The sequence below is a fragment of the Triturus cristatus genome, chromosome 9 (genome assembly GCF_964204655.1).
Source record: "Triturus cristatus chromosome 9, aTriCri1.1, whole genome shotgun sequence".
NCBI lineage: Eukaryota > Metazoa > Chordata > Amphibia > Caudata > Salamandridae > Triturus > Triturus cristatus.
This window is the reverse complement of record NC_140592.1, coordinates 182,978,520-183,002,457: the sequence shown is the minus strand read 5'-3', so window position 1 is coordinate 183,002,457 and position 23,938 is coordinate 182,978,520. Positions and strand designations below refer to the sequence as shown.

General features: G+C 43.0%; 1 pseudogene across 1 annotated transcript in view; it reads right to left on the bottom strand.

The window, feature by feature from the left end:
• The window catches only part of LOC146797602 (cadherin-related family member 3-like), a 706,232-nt pseudogene that overhangs the window by 546,757 nt on the left and 135,537 nt on the right, over positions 1 to 23,938 (bottom strand). Inside the window, exon 2 of the transcript XR_014969047.1 lies at positions 13,331 to 13,518. The product of XR_014969047.1 is annotated as a cadherin-related family member 3-like (transcript). The remainder of the gene's footprint in view (positions 1 to 13,330; positions 13,519 to 23,938) is intronic.

Below are 23,938 nucleotides of genomic sequence, written 5' to 3'. Positions count from 1 at the left end.
TTCTAACATACTATACACTTGTCTTTCACACCTTCAATTCGCTAGTCAGTATCAAGACACTTCCAGGAAACACCCTGTCACTCCCTTTGCACTCCTCTAGTGACCCATTCAGTACCAAGTACTAATCCATTCACTGTGCCAAAAGCCAACCACTTATAAATTCACCCAGGCACTCTCGTTGCTGTACTGTTATCATTCAGTCAGTACCCAAGTACTCATGCTGTGAGCCAGGCCTTATCACATAGACTGCTTCAAACGCCTATTCACTATGCATGCAGTCCTCTAACCACCTACACAGTTGTTTTTCACACCTTCAATTCATACACTTCTAGCAAACACCCTGTCACTCCCCATGCACTCCTCCAGTCAGACATTCAGCACCATGTACTAATCCATTCACTGTGCCGAAACCAAAAAACGTATAAATTAACCCAGGCACTCTCCTTGCGGTAATCTAATAATTCAGTCAGTACACATGTACTCATGCAATAAGTGTTATCTATAAGTGTTGTTGTGCATGATTGCACTGAATACTCATAGAACAAGATATATCTCTAGATTTATAAGAAATCATAAATCTCGATATGTATGTGAATGCTGCACCATTCTAAAATTGGTGTAGGAAAGTACAATAAGGAAAATTATTTTTATTTCTCCACATTTTTACATCTTCAATGCATGCTAAAATGTTCAGCATACATTGAAGGAGAAAAATGCATTTTCTCATTGGTTTTGTGCGGGAAGGTGTGTCTTCCTACAGAAAAACAAACAGCACATGACACAGATATCCTTGCACTATGGTGCAAGGGTGCCTGTGTCACCACATGGCTGCAGTTTAAGCAAACGTGCAGAGAGAAGCATAGATTTGCAACATATTTATGTACATATGTTGCATCCCTGTGCTTCGGAAGTACTACAGCACACTGTAGTTAAAGAGGTTACTGTGTGATGCTGCAGCACTTCCTCATAGTTCTGCACTTATACATTCACCATACACTACTAATGCATTCATTCACTCAATTACGTACTACACATACATTCATCCAAACTTTCACACACTAACAAAGAAATGTAGCTCTTTTTTTTAAACCAGGAAAGTTAGTTCTTACAAGAACTTTTTTTTTCTTCTTTCTTCTTTTATATATTTTTTTGGGTTTTTCTAACAATTTTGTGATTTTTTTGGTTTTTCTGGAGAAAAAAAAAACAAAACAGGAGGAACCATACAATGAACTTCAGGGAACAAAAAAAAAAAAACTAGCAAATGTCACTTTCTTGCCGGCGGCAGATCAGATCGATCGACTGCTCACCGTAGCACAACATCGCATTGCACTTAGTGCAGAGCACTTTTAATTATTGAAATTGAGGACGGATGTCCAAGTTTTGGGCTGATGGATGCACTCTTGAAGTGCTCGGCTGCGATGAGGTGGAAGGCGCAGGAGCAGGAGTGTTTCTCATCCGTTTGCACTCTACTCGTGCAAGATTGTTCGGATGAAGGGTCCTTAGGTGCTTCATCGTACTTGCCGTGCCGCACAAGTATTTCTTGTTAGGATCCCCGCGCGACAGCAGTCTTCTGCAAATCTTGCACGTGACCAAGGTGGCATTGGTCTTATTCTGCCCCTCAGGAAAAGTAAAAAATGTCCACACCACTGAAGAAAAACGTTCTTTGCGTGATGCTTCCTCCAAAAATTCATCCTCAGATGTATAAGGAGATGCAGGTGATGCCTGCTGCCCTGAAGCCATTTTTAGTTGAAAAAAGTTAGAGCTAAGTGTAAACTTAGTCTAAAAAATCTTCTTCTCTGCAAAGAGATGCTCCTCCAAAGAAGGTCAAAGAAGAATGATTGAATTGGGTGGGGTCTTTCAATAGTTAGAACAGGAAGTGTAATGAACCAATCAAATCTCTTTTTTTGCAGGTCACATGGAATCCGCGCACCCTGCGCTTACGCAGCACGCACCCAGCGCACATCCGGGAAGTTGAATAAAAAAAAATTATAGGATTAGATGTAAAAATATATTAGTTTAAAGACTAGTTTAGAGTTTGTCTTCAATTAATATTCACATGAAATACATATATATATGTTTTTTAAATGTTAAATATTTCACGGGATCTGCGCACCTACCGCGTCATAGACGCACATGACGCATCGCGGAAGCGCGTAAACGTCGCATTACATACAATGAACGTGTCGCGTATAGGCTGGGAGTCACATACCAGCCGCATTGCGATCGCGCACTAAACACGTACCCAACTCGTACCATACGCGGAAGATAACGCGTCGGGATCGAGAACGGTGCGCATAGGGTGCGCGGATCCAAAAACATGGAAAAAAAATATATAAAATAAAGTTTTGAACATATAGTTTAAAATATATTTTGAAAAATATAAAAAATATGTTTGAAAAACCCATTAAATTCAAATAATATTGTTTAATTTTTAAAAGAATTATTTGAAAAAATAAGTTTAAAAAATGTTGATAAAAAAGTATTTGAAAAAAAACATAATTAATGAAATTGACACCCTGAATTTGAAAAATATAGAAATCCAATCAAAATCATTAAACATGATATCTTTAGAGATAAGTTATAGATAGGAATTAGCATTTAAAAAACCTTTGAAATTCACTGAAAAAAACATAGGTTTCATGCACGTTATAGTTAGGAATTGGCATTTAAAAAACCTTTGAAATTCACTGAAAAAACCAAAGGTTTAAGGGGCGTTATAGTTAGGAATTGGCATTTAAAAAACCTTAGAAATTCACTGAAAAAACCATAGGTTTCAGGGGCGTTATAGTTAGCTGGACATTTCCCTCGTACAAAACCCTAGAAATTCCCCTGTTATAGTTAGTTCAGCTAACTATAACTCGCGCCCCCGCAATGCGCTGCTGATGACGTCACATATGACATCACATCAAATTTTTATATATATATATTTTTTTTTATGTATAATAGTTGTATACTTGTTCCTGTACTTTTTTTGCATTGCTTTGAGGTTGAAACCATAAAAATTGCTTTGACTGGGCTCCCCGGCTTCCAGGAATGACTCAGTAAGAGTCCCCGGATTAAAGTAGTTAGTCCTTTGAGGTCCCTGGAATCTAGTAGTGGGAGTTTACAGAAGTCAAAAGGTAAAGAAACACTGTTCTATAGGAATGTGTTGCAGTACCTGCTATTTGCAATGGGTATTGTTTGGCTTACTCCGAGTTTGTGAATAGGAATGGGCTTAGTCTTTTGTGACTTGGTCTTCGTAGTAATCTGTTGCTCCCTAGACCCCTCCTTACTTTCCCCTAAACTGCTCCCATCTTGTAGAAAGTATTTCCCATTTTCTAGCCCCTCGACTTGTCCCTCCTACATTCACGACTAAAACATAGGCTTGCAAGTGCAGAGATCTCCCACCGTAGCAGATATCACTGCACAGAAGACAGTAGCGGTCTCTGCCAATAGGTTTGTCAATAGATTTTAGCAGTACATGAGTAATACTACAAGTTTGTGACTAGGGCCCATTCATCATCAAGTCTTTATTTCGGCCACTGTGGATCATAAAAGATACAATAAATACAATAACAATTAAACAGTAAAATGTACACAATAAAAAAGACATTTTATAGATGAATTATTATCTAACATGGAGTGATAAACTCATAAAACCAGTCTAAAAATATTTACAGTGTAGATTTACCTAGTCATGAGGCGATTACGAATAAACCAGGCTGTAGTTAAAAATTTGGCTACGGCACATACAATGGGGGCAGACAGATCCGATTTTAGGATTCTATATGCAGGACGGTGTTCCTTGAAGCCTAGATTCCTGAGGAGTGGAACAAGCCAATATTTACGTGGCGTATTATATGCAGGACAAAAGAAGATCATGTGCAAATCATCTTCTCGGGTATGAGGGCAAACCTGGCAATTAGGTGTACTCTGGGTTTTGAGCCAGTGTTCTGTATGAGCCCTCAACGGGAGTGTCCCATAGCGCCACTGCAAATAAAGTTTTCGTGTTAATTGTGGGCCAACATCATCAAGGACCTGCTCCAGATAGTAATGGTCCTTGAGAGCGATGAAATGTATGGACAACGAGTCTTGGCGAAGAGATTCAATTGCTGCCTGTAACTTGTACTCGCGGTATGCGTCCACCAGTGACCTACGAGAGATCCTTGTGCAGGCGCTCCGCGGGTCAAGCCACAACTCTGGCTTCCCCATCATTTTAAAAGTGTTCTTGATGTATTTAAACCAGGGTATTTGCAGCACCTTAGGAAAGCGCATGATTTCTTCTAGTTCTGCTCTATAACTAGAAAGCTCTAAGGAACTCCAAACTCTGCGCCAATACATCAGAGGCCTAAGTCCCAATTCTTCAATAATTGGTCTTAGGCCGAGATCCAATCTCAACGGGAAGAGCGGGGTATTTGATGGTAAGGCGGTCAGTTTTCTAATGAAGTTGTTCTCAGTTATCTGCAACTTCTGGCACGCAGCATAGCCCCATATCTCACCCCCGTAAGTCACCGCCCCTCTAGCCTGAGTTTTGTAAATATGGAGAGGTGGTCCTAATGGCTTATAGGTGGACCTAGATATCATCCTGGTTATACCACCAGTAAGTTGAACAAGTTTTAGATTTACTCTGGTGATGTGCGTGTCCCAGGTCAAGGATTGGTTCAGAGTGACACCCAGATATTCAAAGGTGGAGACCCGATCGAGACTTTCTTTACCAATTGTGGGATTGGGGCGTGTTGAAGGGGGTGGGTTGAAGGTCATGAACTTGGTTTTAGTCGCGTTCACCTCCAAGCCACGGAGCTCACAAAAGTTGATGAATCCATCCAGGATTCTCTGGAGTCCCATTGGTGATTTTGAGAGCAGGAGGGTATCATCCGCAAACATAATTGCGGGTACCCTCCTGCCGTTCAACACTGGGGCATCAATATAGCTTAGCCCTGTCAGAAAGTCTATAACACCATTCACGAAGAGGCAGAATAGGGTCGGTGCGAGCACACAGCCCTGTCTGACCCCCGTGTTCACGGGGAAATCCTCTGTTAGAGTGCCTCCCTTTCCACACCTAACTTTAGCATAATTACCCTGATGGAGTCTCATCAGCATAATTAAAATGTCACCCGGAACATCTAGATCTTTGAGTACTGTCCACAATTTGGCACGGGGCACCAGATCGAATGCTGCCCGTAAGTCAACAAAGACCGTATACAGTGTTCCTCTACCCACAGTCACAACTTTCCAATATAAATAATTAAATCGGAAAATCTGGTCTATTGTAGAAACGCCCTCTCTGAACCCAGCCTGGTATGGGCTCAATATGTCCCTCTCTGCAATCCAGGTTTGGAGACGGTTCAATAACAGTCTACCAAACAACTTCTGTGGGACATCTATTAAGCTTATTGGTCTATAGTTGGAAGGGAGCAGAGGTGATCCCTTTTTAAATATTGGGACAATCTCTGCTCCCAGCCAAGTATTCGGAACCTCCATGCCGCCCAAAATGGAATTGAATAAGCACAGCAAATATGGCGCCCAAATAAGTGGTTCGTGTTTGAATAAGTCACCAGACAGACCATCCAAACCAGGCGCCTTGCCTAGTGCTAGCCTATCTATCGCCTCGTGTACCTCCCTTAGTGTAAAGGAGTGGACTTTGGTTACCTCGATGTTAAGGTTGGACATCTCCATTATATTTGAAGTGCTGTATAGGGATTTAAAATGATTCCGCCAAGCAGTAGCTGAAATATTTGGTTCAATTGCGTCTGGTAATGTGTCTGACCCTGTGTTAACAAGGCGCCAGAATAAGCGAGAATCTCCTTTTGCTAAACTAATTTTTAGTTTCTCCCACCTACTGTGCTCCCATTCCTTCTGTGCAAAGCCCGTCATGTGTTTGTATGCAGAACGCTTGGTCCTAATAGCCTCAGTCCCATGGCCCTCTTTCAGTGCAGCCAGAAGGCTCGATTTGGCCTTTCGGCATGCGGAGTTGTACCAGCTGGGAATGGGTAAGCGTTTGGTCGGTCCTTCCTGTGTTGTAAAAAGGATGTCTGATAATGCCAGGGTTAGGTCTGTGTGGAGTGTCCCCCACTCCGTCCAATTGTCAGGACAATCATCTTGGTCAGAGAGTTCCAGAGCCTTGGTCAATACAGGAATTGCCCGGGCGTAAAGATTGGGAAGGTTATCTGGGTTTGAAAGTAGTCTTTCCCATCTCACTCTCCGTCTAATATTGGTTAGTGTTAGACCCGTCCGAAGGGACGTGGTCTGCTCCCTTGTAGCCACATAGTCGTGAATAATATATTCTGCTTCAAGAGCGCGATGATCACTATCCACACCTGGCAAAACCCTAAAATCTTTGATGGAAGACCAGGATGCTAGGGGAACAAGAATGTAGTTCAGTTTAGATTCCCTCCCACCCCTGCTGTATGTGTATTTTGGAGGGATGTCAGACTTTTTCCTGCCGTTACAGGCCCGTAAACCAAATTTTAAAGTTAGTGTCGTGATTTGGACCGCAAGTGGTGTCCATGCTTTTGGTCTTGGCGCCTCAAGAGTGGGTATAGACCAGAGCGCATCCTCCTCGTCGGCCAAACCATCTGATAGGCCAAGGAGGGGCTCGTAGTGACAATTAAAGTCGCCACCAATTAGATAGGGCGTGCCCACAGGGATTTCGCTTAAAACTAAAGCGAGTTCCTCTATAGTACGGGATTCCTGCCCGTTAGTTACTGGGCGGGAATAAACATTTACCAACATAAGTCTTTTAGAGTTGGGCCAGTTTAGTACTACCACAAGGATATCCTCTGTGGAAAGCGGATGTAGGGCAGCACTACAGCCCAAATCTGCCGCTATCCATGTTGCCAGTCCACCCGAGGGTCGACCTTTTCCTCCCCATTTAGCTAACATGGTAAATGCTTCATATCCTAGATATGTCACCTCGTCACAAGCCCAGGTTTCCTGGAACATACAGATGTCCTTACTCCTAACGAAGGTGTTCCATTCTGGACAATGCAACTTGTTGACAAGGCCCGCCACATTCCATGATAATACTTTTAAAAGCGGGGGGTTGGTATCGCCAATGGGTTCATCTGGATCTGTGGTATTACCCAGCTCAAGTATTGAAAGAGTACCTGTTACAGAGACAGGAGCTATGGGAATCACCACCTCAGCCGGCGGGATATCTAGGTATGAAGGATTGTGGTCTACCGGGGTCCTAGCCTCAACCTTCGGAGGGATGAATTCCTTTGTTAGAGCAGGTGAAACACATTACTCTTCACTACTTGTCCGGGTCAGTCAATCCACCCATTCTAAACTCCCAAATCTGTTCTGCGTGGGGAAGTAGTCAAAGTGTGATAGGTCAGTCATGTACGGGATACTCCTTTTCCCAAAGCTCCGCCTTCTACCTCTGCTACATACAAGTTCCCAATCAGCCTCTCCCTGCCCTTGTGCTAGAGGTGGATAAAAGAAAGATAACGGTAGAGCTTGGATTGTGGTTCCCCTGTCACGATACGGCCAATTACATATATGGGAGACTGTTCTAGGGTCCCTAAAATTGACCAAGACACAATCTCCCTGTATTGATTTCTTTAGGCCACCTAACCATTGGACTCTTCTTACCATCAAAACCTGGCTACTTAATCCAACAGGGAGTGGTCTGTTGATAGTAAGCCAGTTGATGACCTTATTTTTAAGCGATTCAACAGACTCTTGGGTTGGTTCTTTTAAGGCAGGGATACCTGCTAGAATTACAGTGTATGGGCTAGCCTCGGGAGGTAGGTTGATGGTCATTAGTTCCCCACTAGAGCTTTTATTCAGGCCCTTGGCGCCGCCTACAGGCAAATTTCTTTTTGGGGTTCTATTTTGTGCTAAATCAGTAACTGGTGATTTGGGTGGAAGCGGCAGGGTATTGGGTTTTGGGGGAATGGTGGCAAGATTCAAATTAGAGGCTGAGGGGGGTAACTTGTTTAACGTGCCACCCGACACAGTAACTGGGGCAATAGCGTCTTTTACGCGAACAGTTGCTAATTTGGTTAATTCGCTAGCAACGCGATTTAGGGAAGTTTCAATTTTCCCCAAACGTGCTACCAAAGGGCTAAGAAGATGCCTCATCAGATTGTGAATGTCTAAAAGTGTAATATCCTCCTCCCCCAAGGTTGGACCAGTGTTATCTGCTTTATTCGATAGGAGATTAGGTGACAAAGGCCCTTTAGTTTGTAGTATTGTTTGGGGTTTATCAATGGACTCAGGTTTCTCGGTCTGTGGCGCATTTGGTAGTTTAGCGTTTTTGCGTTTGTTCCCCCGAGACGTCTGGGGCTTCTTGCTATGCTTAGGGATGGCTCCTTCCCTCATCCCTGCCCCATTGTGATCAGGAAACGTAGCCCCTAAAGTGTTTTCCTCCCTACGATGTGCTAGGGTGTTCAAACTGGTCTTTGAATGTAGAGGCTTAGATTGGGGGAGGGGGAGAGACAATATACTAAGGTCAGCCTGTGATAAAATAGAACATTCAGAATTGGGAGTACCAAGTGAGAGGGGGGATGGCAATCTAGCCAAATCTGTTGTTTCCTCTATACCCTTACTCCTGTCCATTTGTTGGCTGACATCAAGTCTCTGGGTCGGAGATGATGCGGCAGCTAGAGGACCCAACGAAGATCTCCTTACCCATTCGATTTCTTGGGAGATGCGTCGTTCTAGCGTGGTAATGTCCTCGATTAATAGTGTTCCAGCTTTGGCAAAGTACGCGTCCAAGGTGCATTGGGAATTCCCAGCAGCGCCCTGTGTCTTGCTTCGTGTCTCCCTCATGGCCATAATATCAAGGCAGACCACAGACAGACAACAGGAGGCACAAGAGGGCGTAATATCAGAGTGACTGCCCGAGACCGATCTCGAACGGCCTCAAACGGCCCGCTCTTTGCCCGGTCTTCGCCCCGGGCTACGTCCCGCGTGCGTACCGCTAGCGCGTAGGGACAGTGAAGATATTAGAAGGAGGGAGGGCGTGGAAGAGGCGGGGCCGGGAAGAGGAATCAGGTGTGCAGGAAGAGTTGGCAGTATGCACCCTGGTCCTCGCAGTCCCATACTATCAGCCTCCCCGGTGGGTCCCTCAGGTATCAGCAAAGCGTCCTCGCAAATCAGGCCAGAGCGACCCCAAAAGCATCCCCGCGCTTATCAGCGGCAGAAGTGAGCAACCAGCCCACGAGCCGCACCCGCGAAGCGGGGGCCGCGAGAAGTTGAATCAGTCCGCAGCGTCATCGGGAAGTAAGTAGCAACGAACTCTGTGGTATCCCAGCACTTTATGGGTAAGCGGGGAATCAATCAATGGAGGCGGGGCCGGGAAGAGGAATCAGGTGTGCAGGAAGAGTTGGCAGTATGCACCCTGGTCCTCGCAGTCCCGTACTATCAGCCTCCCCGGTGGGTCCCTCAGGTATCAGCAAAGCGTCCTCGCAAATCAGGCCAGAGCGACCCCAAAAGCGTCCCCGCGCTTATCAGCGGCAGAAGTGAGCAACCAGCCCACGAGCGGCTCCCGCGAAGCGGGGGCCGCGAGAAGTTGAATCAGTCCGCAGCGTCCTCGGGAAGTAAGTAGTTTAATTTGGGTAGACATTGTTAATCTGGGCCAAATTTTTGCTGGACGACACATTTTTAAAAATGGCCAATGTGTTGCAGTGATGATGTAATATTTAAGGAAACATGAGACTTATATACTGCTTTTTGATATCAAAACATAGGTATTGGTGGTCAAGTAGTGTGAATAGAGACAGAAAATAACTCCTCAGAGCAACTCTCCGGCCATTTTCCAAAATAGCAGCTCTATAATGATGTGTTTTAGCCATCATATTGGTAATTTATTTTAATATTAATTTTGTTTCAGGTTTTCCATTGATTCAAATTCGTAAACATGGGTGAAGCAGGGGGCAGCATAGGATCTTTACCTCCTGACAAAGTGTTGCTAACTACATAATCTGAGGACTCCTTCAACAAACAAAAATGTGTCATATGCCAAACTAACCTGAAAGAAAAGCTAACATCAACTGCAGCAGGACAGAAGAGAGTTTGAGATGCTGCAGAAATACGGCAAGACGAAGTTCCCAAAAGATTTAAAACTGAAGGGTGAAGAGGCTCAAAGATTTTATCATTGTAACAGCAAACAAAAACAGAAACTAGTGAATCACAACAAGAATCTGAGTCTTCTGAAAAAAAGCGATGGCAACCAAACCCAATGCCTATCCACTTAGAAGATTGATGGCTACCCCTCATCTCCCTCCAACAACTGATTACAAAGCAAAGAATCTTCAATGTATTATTTGTGGTTTAGCCAGAACAAGATCCAAAGAGATAGACGAAAGAACAAAGTACAGAATATGTGAGTCTCAAAGGGCAAATATTTGTTTCTGCAGCTAGTTACTTTCAAGATGAAGTTTTCAGCTGAGTAGCTGATCTAAACAGCGAGGTGAATGTATTAGCAATGGATGTGTATACCCACCTGAAATTCATGCATGCATACATTAAAAAATATAAATGTACAATGAGCTCCCACCAGCAACGTAACCACAAGCCTTCATTTAAGTTTGTGCTCTTTGGAAATGCTAATTAAGTTTTAAAGCCACTCGAGTGCAGGCTACTGGTTCACACTCGGGCCAGATTTACTAATTTGTCATGCGGTGCAGCATCCACAAATGCTGCACTGCGCGAGAAGGAAAGAGCAGGAAAGTGCTGAATTTATTGAAATATAGCCCTCTCCCCCCTTCTCCCTTGCACCGGTGCTAAAGTCAGCTGCTGCGCGCCACGGAGACACCTTTGCTCCATAGTGCAAGGGTGTTTCCATGAATCAAGCATAGGTTTTGTACTGGAAGGATACCTTTCCAGTACAAAATACTATGCTTAGACTAATTTTAAATGTTTTCCCACTTTGTATGTATGATGTACAGTGCAGAATACATGCAAAGTTGGAAAAAAAAGGAGAAAAAAGCATTTCTCCTTCATAGCGCCTGGTTGAAGGGTGCGCTATTTTCTGACGCTAAACCCTGTTGAATTTATTTAGTAAATTAGCATCAGAAATCTTGGGTTGTTGCATGGGAATGCCCATGCACCAGCCATGGTACGCCCCCTTGGCACTAAGTAATGCAAAGCAGCACTATGCGCTGCTTCGCGTTACTTTCACGTTTTTTCCAGTGCAAGACAAGTTTAGCGCTGGAAAGAAAATCAGACCTAAAGATTTTGCGCCAATATGCGTCACTTTTGTGATGCAAACATAGCGTACAATCTTAGTAAATCTGCCCCTGGGTGAGATCAGAGAAATAATTAAATAATAAAATAAACATTATTGAAACTGTATTGATCCATAATAATGAAATTAAGAATTTTCTGGTGAGAATATACAATGACAGAATTCGTTTTTGTCAGTCTAACAAAAAGAATGAGCCACTTATGGTGTTCTTAGCTGATTTGACTCCTGAAGTTCTTGCTGCCATAATAAGATCACAGGATGCAGTAAAATCAGCAGGAACCATTTTAAGAAACATCCTGAAATATTTAGATTTTGGACTTAATGATAAATTTTGTGATGCCCCAGAGCCCCACAAATCATGGGAGTCAACAAGAATGGGAAACATCCAAAAGTACTCGGCCAGAGCCATGAGTTCTGGAAGCTTGCAAGTGTAACCACGCTTGCCCGAACAACGCATTTGCCTAAACCACGCATATGTGTGGTTAAGGCAAATGCACTCTAGTGTTCGGGATGCGCGGGAACTTGAAACAGAAGAAGAGCGTCAGAATGGGAAGCGGACTTGGACAGGTAAGTTGGGCTGGGGCCAGGTCTCGGGGTCACTTTCGGGGGAGCAGGGGGTTGGGGTAGCTAAAGGGCTGGGTTTGGGGGAGTAGTTAAGGCATGGGCCAATTTTTAGGGCTCAGGGCGGGCTGCATGTAGGGGGTTTGTAATTTAGGGCTTTGGCAGATCGGTGGCAAGTTTTTAGGGCTCAGGTCTGGGGGTTGCTTTCGGGGGGGGGGCGGTGGTAAGTATTTAGGGCTCAGGGAGGCGGAGGGGCTCAGAGTATTTTAAGGAGGGGGCACGTTTTTAGGGCTTGGGGTAGAAGGAGAGGGTTGGGGTAGCTTTAAGGGCTGGGTTTGAGGGAGTAATTATGGAATCAACCGTCTTTAATGGCTTAGGGCTGGGGGCAGGTAGGGGGTTTGTAATTTAGGGCTTTGGGCAGGGGCATGGGTAGGGTGTTTGTAATTTAGGGATAAGGGTGTGGGGCAAGTAGGAGTTTGTAATTTATGGCTTAGGGCGGGGCAGCAGGTGGGGGGTTTGTAATTTAGGCCGAGGGTCGGGGGTTGGAGTAGTGGCAAACTTAGCCACACATTTACCCTTGCCATTCATGCCTTTACCACACAATTGCATGGTAAAGGCATGCGTGGCAAAGGAATGCGTGGTTAAGTCGCATTTGTGGTTCGGGCTGCTTTGTTAAGGCATGCGTGGTTGAGCCTTGCATGCCTCTATCATACAAACAACAAGCACGACTGATGTTGTCTTAACATTCTTTACATCATTGTTTGCTATCAGAAAAGCAAAACTGTTGCAAACTAAAGTTCTTGAGGTCAGAACAGAAGCCAACAACTTTGATGATGGTTTTGTACATATAAGTGAAGAGCTGGAAGACAATCCCATGAACAGACATGCTTATGCTCTGCAAATGTACTGTCCTTTCCAAATCATGTTTTATGAATTACATCACAACAGAAAGAAAACTCTGCTACACATTTTGACCGCCCACGCAATCTTTGACAAGTGCAAAAGTAGAGAGCTAATCATTTAATTGGAATATGATTGAGAAACATTGTTTCGAAAACTAAAGATAGGTCAAGAGAGTAATTTTTCCTGTTCAAGAACCACTTTTCCTACAGCCACATCTGGAGTTATTCCTGGCTCAGGAGTACACCTCTGCCTTTCCTCAGGGTATGTTTGAGACTGTAAAAAGGTGGTGAAAACCCACCTGCTCGTGGGTTTTCTTGTGAGTACTAACCTTCCAAGGAAACCTCTCAATGGAAAGCCCACTCATTTTCCAACGAAGCAGATTTTCTTACTTACATGTAATATTACATCATACTGGGGTAATATTACATGTAGATAAATACAATTATGAGTGCACAATCACCTCCTCTAGATTGCAAAATTGATACCTCGCAAATTCAGAAATAAATCATGCTGTTTGCATGTATAGGTTACCGGTAACAATGCTTTCTAGTTCTTCCAACTGAGATAGATAAATGATTATTTCAAGGGCCATAACAGAATTAAAGTCGGCTGTTGAGCACTTACCTTTTATCTGTAGGCAACAATGCACAATTGCTATTGGTATGTTTAGTATCTACGCCATGATTCACGTACCTCCCATTCATTTGCACTTTTAGGAGTAATCCTGAACGGATGCTCAACAGGGTTCGCATTGATGATGACAGGAGGCCCATCTATTGCAGTTGCATTTATGGTTACAGGCACCTTCTCGTTTTTTGCTGTATTCTCCGGAAGAGACACAGATCTTGGAGTTATTTCTATTGTTGGAACGGCAAAAAAACCTGGAGGAAACCAATATATATATTTATGTGTGTTATTAAAGATTCAATGCCTGATGTTTTGAGCAAATGAAATCATAACGGTCTTAATACAGCCTTTAAAAAATGAAGCACAAAAATTACTTACAATCACTGTGGTTAAAAAAAGGAGTCTAGGCAATAACATTAGTTCTCATGCTCCCAAATACACGAAAACACGTTCAAATGTGTTGTTGCGAGCTATTTCACTGGTAGACGTCGCACCAGCGTTACAAATGATGCCTAATGCCAAAGCAACTGCTACTGAGGTAACCCTAATTGAGGTATATAAATGTTTCAGAAATAACTATTGCAGCATCTGGTGCAGCTGTTTAATGAAATACGAGGAGGGCTGGACACTATCAACATTTAAGGAGTCAATGGTGATAAGGTTTTTAAAAAAAGATAAAGATCCCATGAACACAATTTCTTATCATCCAATAAGCCTGCTTAATGCAGATTATAAGTTATTCACAAAAATCTGGGCACAGCGTACAGTTGCGGTAGGTGGTGCATAAGAAGCAGAATGGGTTTGTATCAAAGTGGACAATGGCAGCAAATATGCAGTATTTGGTTCAGGCTATAGACTATTACTCCAGCAGCCAAGATAAAGCTGTATTGTAATGATTGATGCTGAAAAGGCATTCGACCTCGTCAATTGGGATGTCTTCTTTTTCACACTAGAGAGGTTTGGATTTCCAGTCAGAATAGTGGAAATGCTTAATAAACTATGTCAAAGGGGCAAAAGCTTGGGTGATAATTAATGTAAGGTTAGCAGGCACTATACATATTAAACATGGCACTCGACAAGGGTGCCGAACGTCCCCTATAATATTTGCCCTATTTATTGAACCACTAGTGGAAAGAATACGTAGAGCCACAAATATCATCACATCGTTTCAAGGGATGTCCAAACTTAAGTTGTTTGCAGATGATTTGGTCCTATATTTAGGAGCTAACCAAATTAAGGGGGCTTTGAATGTTATTCAAGAATTTACAAACCGGGGGGGGGGATGCAAAGTTAATAAAGAAAACATCAAGGCATTGCTTGTTAATGTGCAGGCATCAGTGCTGCCACTGGACATAATTAAGAATTGCAATAGTAGCTGTCCTGTTCACTATCTGGGGATCTATGTGGCAAATAAATATACAGAACTGTTCAAATTGAACTATGTGAAGATGCAAGAGAAAGCTAAGGGTCTGCTGAACAGGTGGTCCATGTTGCCTCAATTATTGTCGATCCTGCCCCTGTTTTTATTTCTATTCAGAAATCTCCTAACAAAGGTTAATAGGGTATTTTTTAAACAGCTAGACTCCCTCATAATAAACATTTTATGGAAGTGGCACGATGGTGATGCATGGGAATTCTTCCGGCACTGTGGTGTTGTGTCCAAAACACGTGCAGGTGCGTCACACTTCTCTAGTTGCTTCTCTTTTCCCAGCTACGAGAAGCAAGAACAACCTCCTGGGGCCCAACACAGGTACAGGCACCTCTTGACAGGTCATGACTCCCAGAATGGGAGTTCAGGGGAGCTGGTGGTGAAGTCTTTGTGTCCCTGAGACTTCAGAACAGGGGCCAGGCTCTACTTAAAGCCCTTGGAGATCTTCTTCAAGCAGGATACACAGCACACACCAAAGTCTTTGTCATCTCCTTGGCAGAAACAGCCACTGCAGGCCAACCCCAGACAGCACACAGCAAAGAGGCAGTACTTCTCCTTCAGCTTTCCCAGCTTTTCTCCTTGGCAGAGTTTCATCTTGAGTCCAGAAGCATTCTAAAGCTCTGGGGTCTGGGCCACAATATTTATACAGCATTTTCCTTTGTTCTCTGGTGGTTGAGAGTCTCTGTGCTCAGTCAAAACCAGTTCTGTCCTCTCTGGTCCAGCTTCCCGGCAAGAGGTGGAGACAGCATTGTCAAAGGCAGACCAGGCCCATTCAGGTGCAAGGAAATCTCCTCCGCTACTCTGAATGCAGCTCAGAGCTATTCAGCTCATCCCCGACTCATCCAGGAAAGGCATGACACACCTCAACACCCCAGTGGCTGTCTACAGTTAATGCACATCTCCGGTCCCTGTCACTCCAAAGCCAGACAGTGAATTCACAAACCAGCAGAGGCTACACAGGATGGCTAAGCAAGAAAATGCCCACTTTCTAAAAGTGATATTTTCAAAAACACAATATGAAAATCACCTTGACTAAAAGATGCAGTTTTATATTCAGTCATACTAAACCCTATCTTTCAATCAAATGATCGTATGGGTAACTTAGAATTCAAAGTTCTACAAATAACCACTATTCCTAAGCGCATTTTCTTGGACACATTTAAAAAAAATACAAAGCTTTCATTCGCAACCATTCTTCATTCATTCGATTTTACAACATAAATGGATGCATGGTCAATACATAATGACAAATGACTGGAAGCTGCAGCTCCATTGTTTGCTCTGGATGCCAGACTGTGCCAGATGGTTGTCTCACAAGCTTAGCCAACACATGTGCACACACATGTACTCATGTGTTCGTCAGTACCCAGCCGAGAGCCTCTTTCCCTAGCTGCGCAGCAGTGGCCTCATAAAAAAGGTGGACACTGGCAGTTCGCACTCTCAGTCGATTCCGTGAGTGAGATTCAGTTAGTTAGACTGACTCACAATAAAAATCCAGAAACAGGTAGTCAAATAGCAAAACATCCAGGGGACTTAAATGGGAGGAATCCATCTGCTACAGTAGCATTGCTTGTCGTGCAAGTGTTATACTTACTTCCTACAACCAGAAACTTGGCTCCAGGAGTTTCTAATTCATTGCACTTTCATTGAAAGTTAACAGGCACCTTGTTTTCAGAGAAGTATTCTGGATAAACTTTAGACACTGGATGTTGCCTTCAACTTTAGCATAGTATTGGAGTAAATGTGTGAAAGAATACAACCTCTATTCCTGGAGTCCCAATTTTTAAGATTGCATATTTTATTGCAACTATTTATGAGATGATCTACTGAATCTACATAGTATATAACTTGAACCGCGTATTGTATTAAGGTGTTGTCGGTGGTGGGTATGTGAACACATGCTGTCAGGAGTGAAAGACTAATACTAATGCCTAATCATTGTGTTATAGATGATGAACTATGTGCATTAAGAACCATTGAAATTACTGACTTGATTTATAACTTGCTAAAGATAGTTACAGATACGAACATGTGCATTGCAGTTCAGGTTATCCTGTGCTATATAACTAAGGGTTATTACCTCTTTCATCTCTAGGATGTTTTAGAATCGTCACCAACCACAGACAGTGGGATGTACATATATTATTACATGGTATATCTGATGATATAGTAGAAATAGTAAACTGTAAAATCGTGTATCTAAATCCAAAATACTAATCATTGTTTCTTGTACATATCTATGCCTTTGCAATGTAGGTTGAGTCCGGCACGCAGAACAGGTGAGATGAAGATATACAGTGACTTTTTTTCTCTCTACCTATTTCTCTTGCCCCATTCCCCTTCACCCAATCTATGAATATAGGTCATTACATCATGGTCCATTCCACTAGGAGTCGTTACTTTACAGTAAGTGTATTCGGAGTACCTTTACTTATAGAGTTTATAAAACAGGAGTACCTTTATGCCACATCATTTAAGGTAAATTAATTTTTGCCTATCTCTCTATCTCTCGATCTCTCTATCTCTCTATCTATCTATCTATCTATCTATCTATCTATCTATCTATCTATCTATCTATCTATTGATCGATCGATCGATCAGTTTATCTGCCTGTCTGTCTGTCTGTCTCTCTCTCTCTCTCTCTCTCTCTAGCTGTCTGTCTGTCTGTCTGTCTGTCTATCTATCTATCTATCTATCTATCTATCTATCTATCTATCTATCTATCTATCTATCTATCTATCTATCTATCTATCTATCTATCTATCTATCTAAATATATATCTATCAATCTATCTATCTACTCTTTCTCTTTATTTGAACCCTCTTCCCATTTATGAATTGATGTAAACATTTTAGTGGCCGTAGGTGGTCCAGGGGAAAATTCCTTTAAAGAAATCGAGCTGCTTTAAAAAAAAAGTTTTCTTTCTTTGAAAGTAATCACGAACATTGTGGTCTGCATGCAGGCCCTCATACCGGCGAGTGTTAGCCATTGGAGTGAGTGGCAATTAGTGACCTATCTAATGAAAATTAAGTTGATTGTATTTGACCCACTCAGGGTCCTTATTTTGCAAACCGACCTAGGTCAGTTGAAAAACTACATTTTTGGTCACAAATAGCAATGGCTTTTTTGTAACCAGAATCCTAGTGCATCAGATGCTCAATTTTTTAAAATCTCTTAAATTGACAAACAATGTACTGTGCTTATGCACAGGTGTTAGCACTGATCTGCTATCACTGATTTTTGTTTTTTGTTTTCTATGTTTGCCCTAGATCTTCCTGAGCCCACATTTTAGGAAAAGGAATTTAGGAATCGCGAGGGTCACTGCTGATACCGATGTCTTCTGATCAATTCTGTCTGAGTGAAACCACAGCTTCACTACAGATAATTTATTTATTTATTTATTTTATTTAATGAGTTTTATATAGCGCTGGCTAGACCCGTAGGTATCAGATCGCTTTACATAAGGTTCAACAATATTACAGCAATTATAATAATTACACGTTACATACACATTAAAGAGCGAGAAGGGGAGACAAATTAATACGTGAAACTTACAAAAGGAGAAAGTCAGTCTTTCGCAATTTCAATTTTCTAATAAATAAAAGTGAGAAAATACATGCTACTGTACATCAGGAGTAGCTTGTGGGTGCAAGTTTGACAAGTGAAAGATCCGTTCCTGACAGCTACAGCGCACATCTGACACCAGCAATGACATCTGGCTGCCTACGCCTCTCTGCTGTTCTGCAGTCTGACCGCGGGCAGCATAGGGCGTTCTATCCCAGGGTGTCATGCGTCTTTTGACACCTGTGCGTTTTACATGGAACTGATGCACTTTGCACCTGGTAGATTTATAAACCGAGCCTTGTACAAACATAAACGTTTAAGAGATAATTTTCAAATGCGTAGAGCCCCTGGCAAAATGTCACACTGTGACTTAAAACAGGCCGCGTGAAAATCTCTCTGAAACATTAACTGATTTTGCGCCCAATTAAATTAATGGGTGACGCTAAATGAAATGTTCTAACAGATGCTGGTACATAAGCAGGGCTTATGCATCAATAAAAAGGCAGACGCCTAATGGCGCCACCAGCAGGGGGAAGCAAAGGGCATTAGGTAATTTTAATTTCTATATGGTATTAAGATCTCACCGATAGTTTGTGAATTCATTCCTCTGTTTTGATATTGCAACTTCAGTTATGTTGATGAGGATTCTGATACACAAACTGTTAGTTGATGAAGGTAACCGATTACTTTATTTTGGAGACTCTGTTGTATATTTTTCCATTCTCTTCCTTAAACATATTTCATTCATATTCAATGTTTGAAATATTTATTTATTAACAACCGGATAGAATGAAGTATCCAGTACATCATCACATACAGTTTTTCTATTATTCAAAAAGAAAACAGAAAAAAAGACAACATGACCGCAGTGTAATGACAACCAAGCAGATCAATGACTAAAGACAAATCTATGCTACCCAGTTGATTTGTCCAATCGGAACACCAGGTCCCAACAGTGCCAGCAGATGAAGGCGGCAAAACATCACATAGAAAGAAGCAGAGGAACATAACATGGTCTCATAGGAGAGCTGTATTTAACAGAAAAGTCCAGTATCAGGAGGCAGGACACCTGCATAGATGTCCGAGATAAGAGTCTAGCCAACACAGGCCCTTCGACCTATTATGGAGAGCCTCAGCTATCCTTGATGAGGGAAATGTAAAAAAACACCCAAGATATCCCAAAAAATTGTGATTGGTCGTTCAAACTGTAGATCAGTGATCATATGCTGCCATCTGTGCAGTCTCCAGAGCTGCATACGGACATTGTTTGTCGTGCCTGGTTACTGGGGGGAATCCACAGCGTATCATGTAACAGGATGAGGGCAGCGGAAGGCGTCTAGCCCAAGGCGCATGCGTCTGTGAGGATTTGTCTAAGGGTGGGCAGAGTTGGCGGAGTGGCACTACGCAGAGTTCCACAGAGTTGCCTAAAAACTCAGTGGAACTCCGCTCCGCTCCACCCTACATGATGAGCAGTGAGCACTTACGTGGTCTGGCGTTCTCCACCATGCCCGGGCTGCCCTCCTTCTCTTCATGGTCTCCTTGCCATCCTCGCCGGTGGTAATTTATCAAACCCCTACTTTGTACATCTTGCGAAGACTGCGCATGGGAGGAGACCACGGTGAGGGGGAGGGCAGCCTGGGCATGGCGGAGAACGCCAGACCAGGTATGTGCTGGTCCCTTACTCCTCACCCCTTGGGTGGGCGGCAGGGGCAAACTCCACTATGCCACGGAGTTGGAGTTTTTGCCCGAACTCCGTGTTCCCAGCGGAGCGCGGAGTTGGCAAAACCCTGCAAACTCCACTGGCGGAGCGGAGTTCGCCACCCATCGTTAGATTTTCCATACTTTTGTCAGAAAGCTCTGTAGCTGTGGACAGGACTATAAAATGTGCAGAATGTCACTATAAGAAAATACACATCTCCAGCAGTCTGAGGGGAGTGCCAATTTTGCCCAAAATAGTCATTCTGGTGACCAGTGCCAATCATGCAGAGTTTTAAAATAGGGGAAATTTGTCCGGGGTTCTCTGAGGTCTCTGTCATGGTCAGCCATAAGGTGTACCCACTGCATCAGGGAATAGGAGACACCTAGCCAATGTTGCCACCGTATTGAGAGGAGACACTCCAGTGGGGCTAAAAATAGCCTGTTGATAAGCAGGTTATAGATACTGTGATCAGTTTCTTGTATGTAACGAAGACGCTGTATACAACAATGGGTGTGCCTTCGACATCGATTGAAAGCAATGTTGCAGCTGTAGGTACCTCAAAAAATGGGATCTGGGTAAGTCATACTTGATTGGGAGGACCATAAAGGGTGTCACAACTCCATCAGTTATGACATAATCTACCATATGAATGCCAGTGTTGCCATTTGAAGGGCTTGAAATTAATGTTCACAGCCCCTTTATGCCATTATGGCGCTTTGGGGTCCATCCTCCTGCAGGAGCTCATATGTCGATTTCCAGATCTTGTGCATTTCCATGAGGATAGGGTTATGGAAGTCAGATGACAATTTGAGGCTGGCAAATCGAAGTGACATACCATCCACCCCCTGATATTGGCTGTGTTCTAGCCTAACCCAAAATGTAGCGTCCATGTAAGAGTTTAGGTGGTAAGCCATCTGGCATATATGATGAGCTCTGTAGTATGATCGGAGGTGTGGCAGGCAAAGGCCAAACACATTGTGGCCACATGGAGCTTGGCCACCGCCAACCTAGGTGCATTAGAATTCCAAACAAACCGCTGGATAGTTGTATCGATCTGTCTCAAATAACTTGCATGTATGTTGAACGGGAGCATGACGAAAATATAATTGAATCTAGAGACCACCACCATCTTAATCATTTGGGCCCTACCCCACAAGGAGAGTTGGAGGGACCTCCATGTGTTGAAGTCCATCTTTGTCGTCTCTAAAAGTGAGAGGATATTATCTTTGGCCATGGTGGAAAAGTCAGTGTTAATCTGTATCCCCAAATATTTCACCCTTTGGAGGATCACCAGCCATTTTGGAGTGAGGAATGCGGAGTGGCGGGTGTCATAGGCATCACCTCAGTTTTTGCCCAATTGATCTTGTACCCAGACAAAACTCGAGAAGTCCTCAATAAGTCACATCAAGTCTCGCACTGAATTTTCAGGATTACTCAATGTCAAGATCATGTCCTCAGCGTATAATAGTAATTTCAGATCGTCCGCAGGGGTAGTTACTCCATATATTGAAGTAGACTACCGTATGCCGATAGCCAACGGTTCCAGGGCTAAAAGGAAACCCTGCCTCTTGCCACATCGAATTGGGATCTGGTCCATGCGAAAGATATTGCAAAGTGCCTGGCCATCGGAGCTGTGTAGAGATAGTGGACCATCTGTTGGAAGCTGCGACCTATGCCTTAATGCTGCAAAATACGAAAAAGATAGGGCCACTCCACACGATCGATCAAATGCAGCAGAATGCATAAATGATGACAGTGAAAATGACCTGGTATGAATCCTACTTGGTTTTCATGAACAAGAAGATGTATCATCTTTACCATTCTATTAGCCATGACCTTGGCCAGGATTTTCATCTCACAATTCAGGAGGGAGATTGGATGGTAGTTAACACAGGGAAGTGGATCCCTATCTGGCTTATGGATAAGCACGATATGAGCTCTTTTGAATTCCTTTCACAAAGAGCCTGAGACTTGGCCTTTTGAAACATCGCTGTGAAGAAGGAAACAGTGACCGACTGCCTAATTTTGCAAAACTTTATAGGAAATCCATCTTCAGCAGGCATTTTGCCCTGTGCCATCTATTTGAGAGCCTCTCCCACCTCTTCTTTCATAATGTCCTGTTCCATCTCCTCCCTAAGATGTAGTGGGGTTCAGGAAGGTGAATCCGCAATAAGAAAGATTCCTCCCCAAAAGTATCAGCCAGGTAGTCTGATGAGTAAAGATTGGAGAAAAAGGTGGAAAAGGCACTTGCGATGAGATTAGAGTGCGACAGCAAGGAGCCAGAGGCGTAGTGTATCAGTGGAATTGCTGTATTGGTCTCTTTTTGTTGGAGCTGTAGTGCGAGTTGCTGCCCCACCTTCTCGCCCTGCTCATAATTTTTCTGTTTAATCCTGATGAGCGCTTTTACCACAATAAATGTGTAGGTCATATTCAACTCATTATTTCTTGAGAAGGAAGCGTAACAGAGGTGGCGTAGGCTGCTTTCTGTAGACCGCCAGCAGAGATTTGGCTTCGCTTTCCAGAACCAATCTCGTGTGTTCTGCTGTCTTTCATAAAACAGGACTGAAACATTTTTTCCTCTTAAATGTTGCTGAAATATATGATTATATTTATCATTAACGCTTCTTTTGTTAAAACCAGTATGGTTTGGAATTTGCAATGAGAACAGGATAGTGAGACCCTCATGTCATCTATGCTAACCAATCAGTGCAAGCTTTACTGAAAACTGCAACATTATTAGTGTAGTCTGCCCAGAATTAGAGTATAAATAATGACCCCATAGGGGGCATGTTAGCCTTAGGCCTTAAGCCTTAGCTTTAGAAGAAAGGAGAGGCAGCAGATGAGGCCAGGCATCATATGGGTTAGGTACGTGAAACTTCGCGGGTGCAGCCTGGGTGGAGATTGCGTCCGAGGAGAGACCGGGAGGAGGTGGGGGCTTTTTGCTCATATTTATTCAGAGAGTCCTTGCACGTCATATTTTTGGCAAGGCAGATCACATTCCTCTGTGGTCTGTGAAGGAGGGGCTGTCTTGCTCCTTGTGTAGCTCAGAGTGGCAGAGATGAATAGACCAGGGCAGAAGGCAGATTTAGAATGCTGAAACTTTAAGTTTATGCTTTGATTAATTAATTAGTTTTGAAAAGATGTATTTATCTTATGCATTTATTTCTCTTTATGGGAGATTTTTGCCATGTATTAATTATTGATTAACCTTGCAAGACTCACTCTTTTCTTAGAAACTCTTTAAGAGTTTTGACTGACATTTTGCGCCACATTTTCTTTTCCACATGTGATGCTTATATGCAGACTGTAATATGTTCTGTATTAATTCTATTTTCCTATTTTCAATTCTGTAACCTGATTGACATTTGACTAATGAATAAAGGGTCAGAAAACTTTAACTTTTAAGTAGAAAATAAAACCCTTTAAAAAAACTCACAACTCTCTTTATTGGCTTAAATATTAAATGCATTTTTGATTTTTCATGTTTATGTATAGTCTCCTGAAGGTAATATACAGTGACAAGGGTCCAGTACCTTTACAGCGGTAAATTAGAGGTAAATGAGGTTTTGCATTGAGAAATTACTGTGAAATTACCGCTGCATCAAGGATACCATGCGAAGATCCAGTGAGAGAGTAATCGGGGAGTGGTCTGAGACACTTCCCACTTGGCAACACAGACGTCATTGTGAATAAGAAGTCCAGTCTGGACTTTGTGCCATGAGCTGGAAATATATATGTATAATCTTTCTCCCTTAGGGTGTAGCTCACATTCTCCGGGAGAAGTTTCTTGCACTAGCAAAATACTTCTCCTTAAGAATGTGAGTTTCATAAGAGAATCAGTAGAGATGGGGCTCGGTGTTCACTCTACATATAGTGCCCATGCCTATGTGAATGGCTTGTGAGTGTTGGAACTGCAGAAAGTTGCTAATTATCGGCCTCAGAGTTGTGCAGGCAGACATTTTGCTAGACACCATTAGGTCTG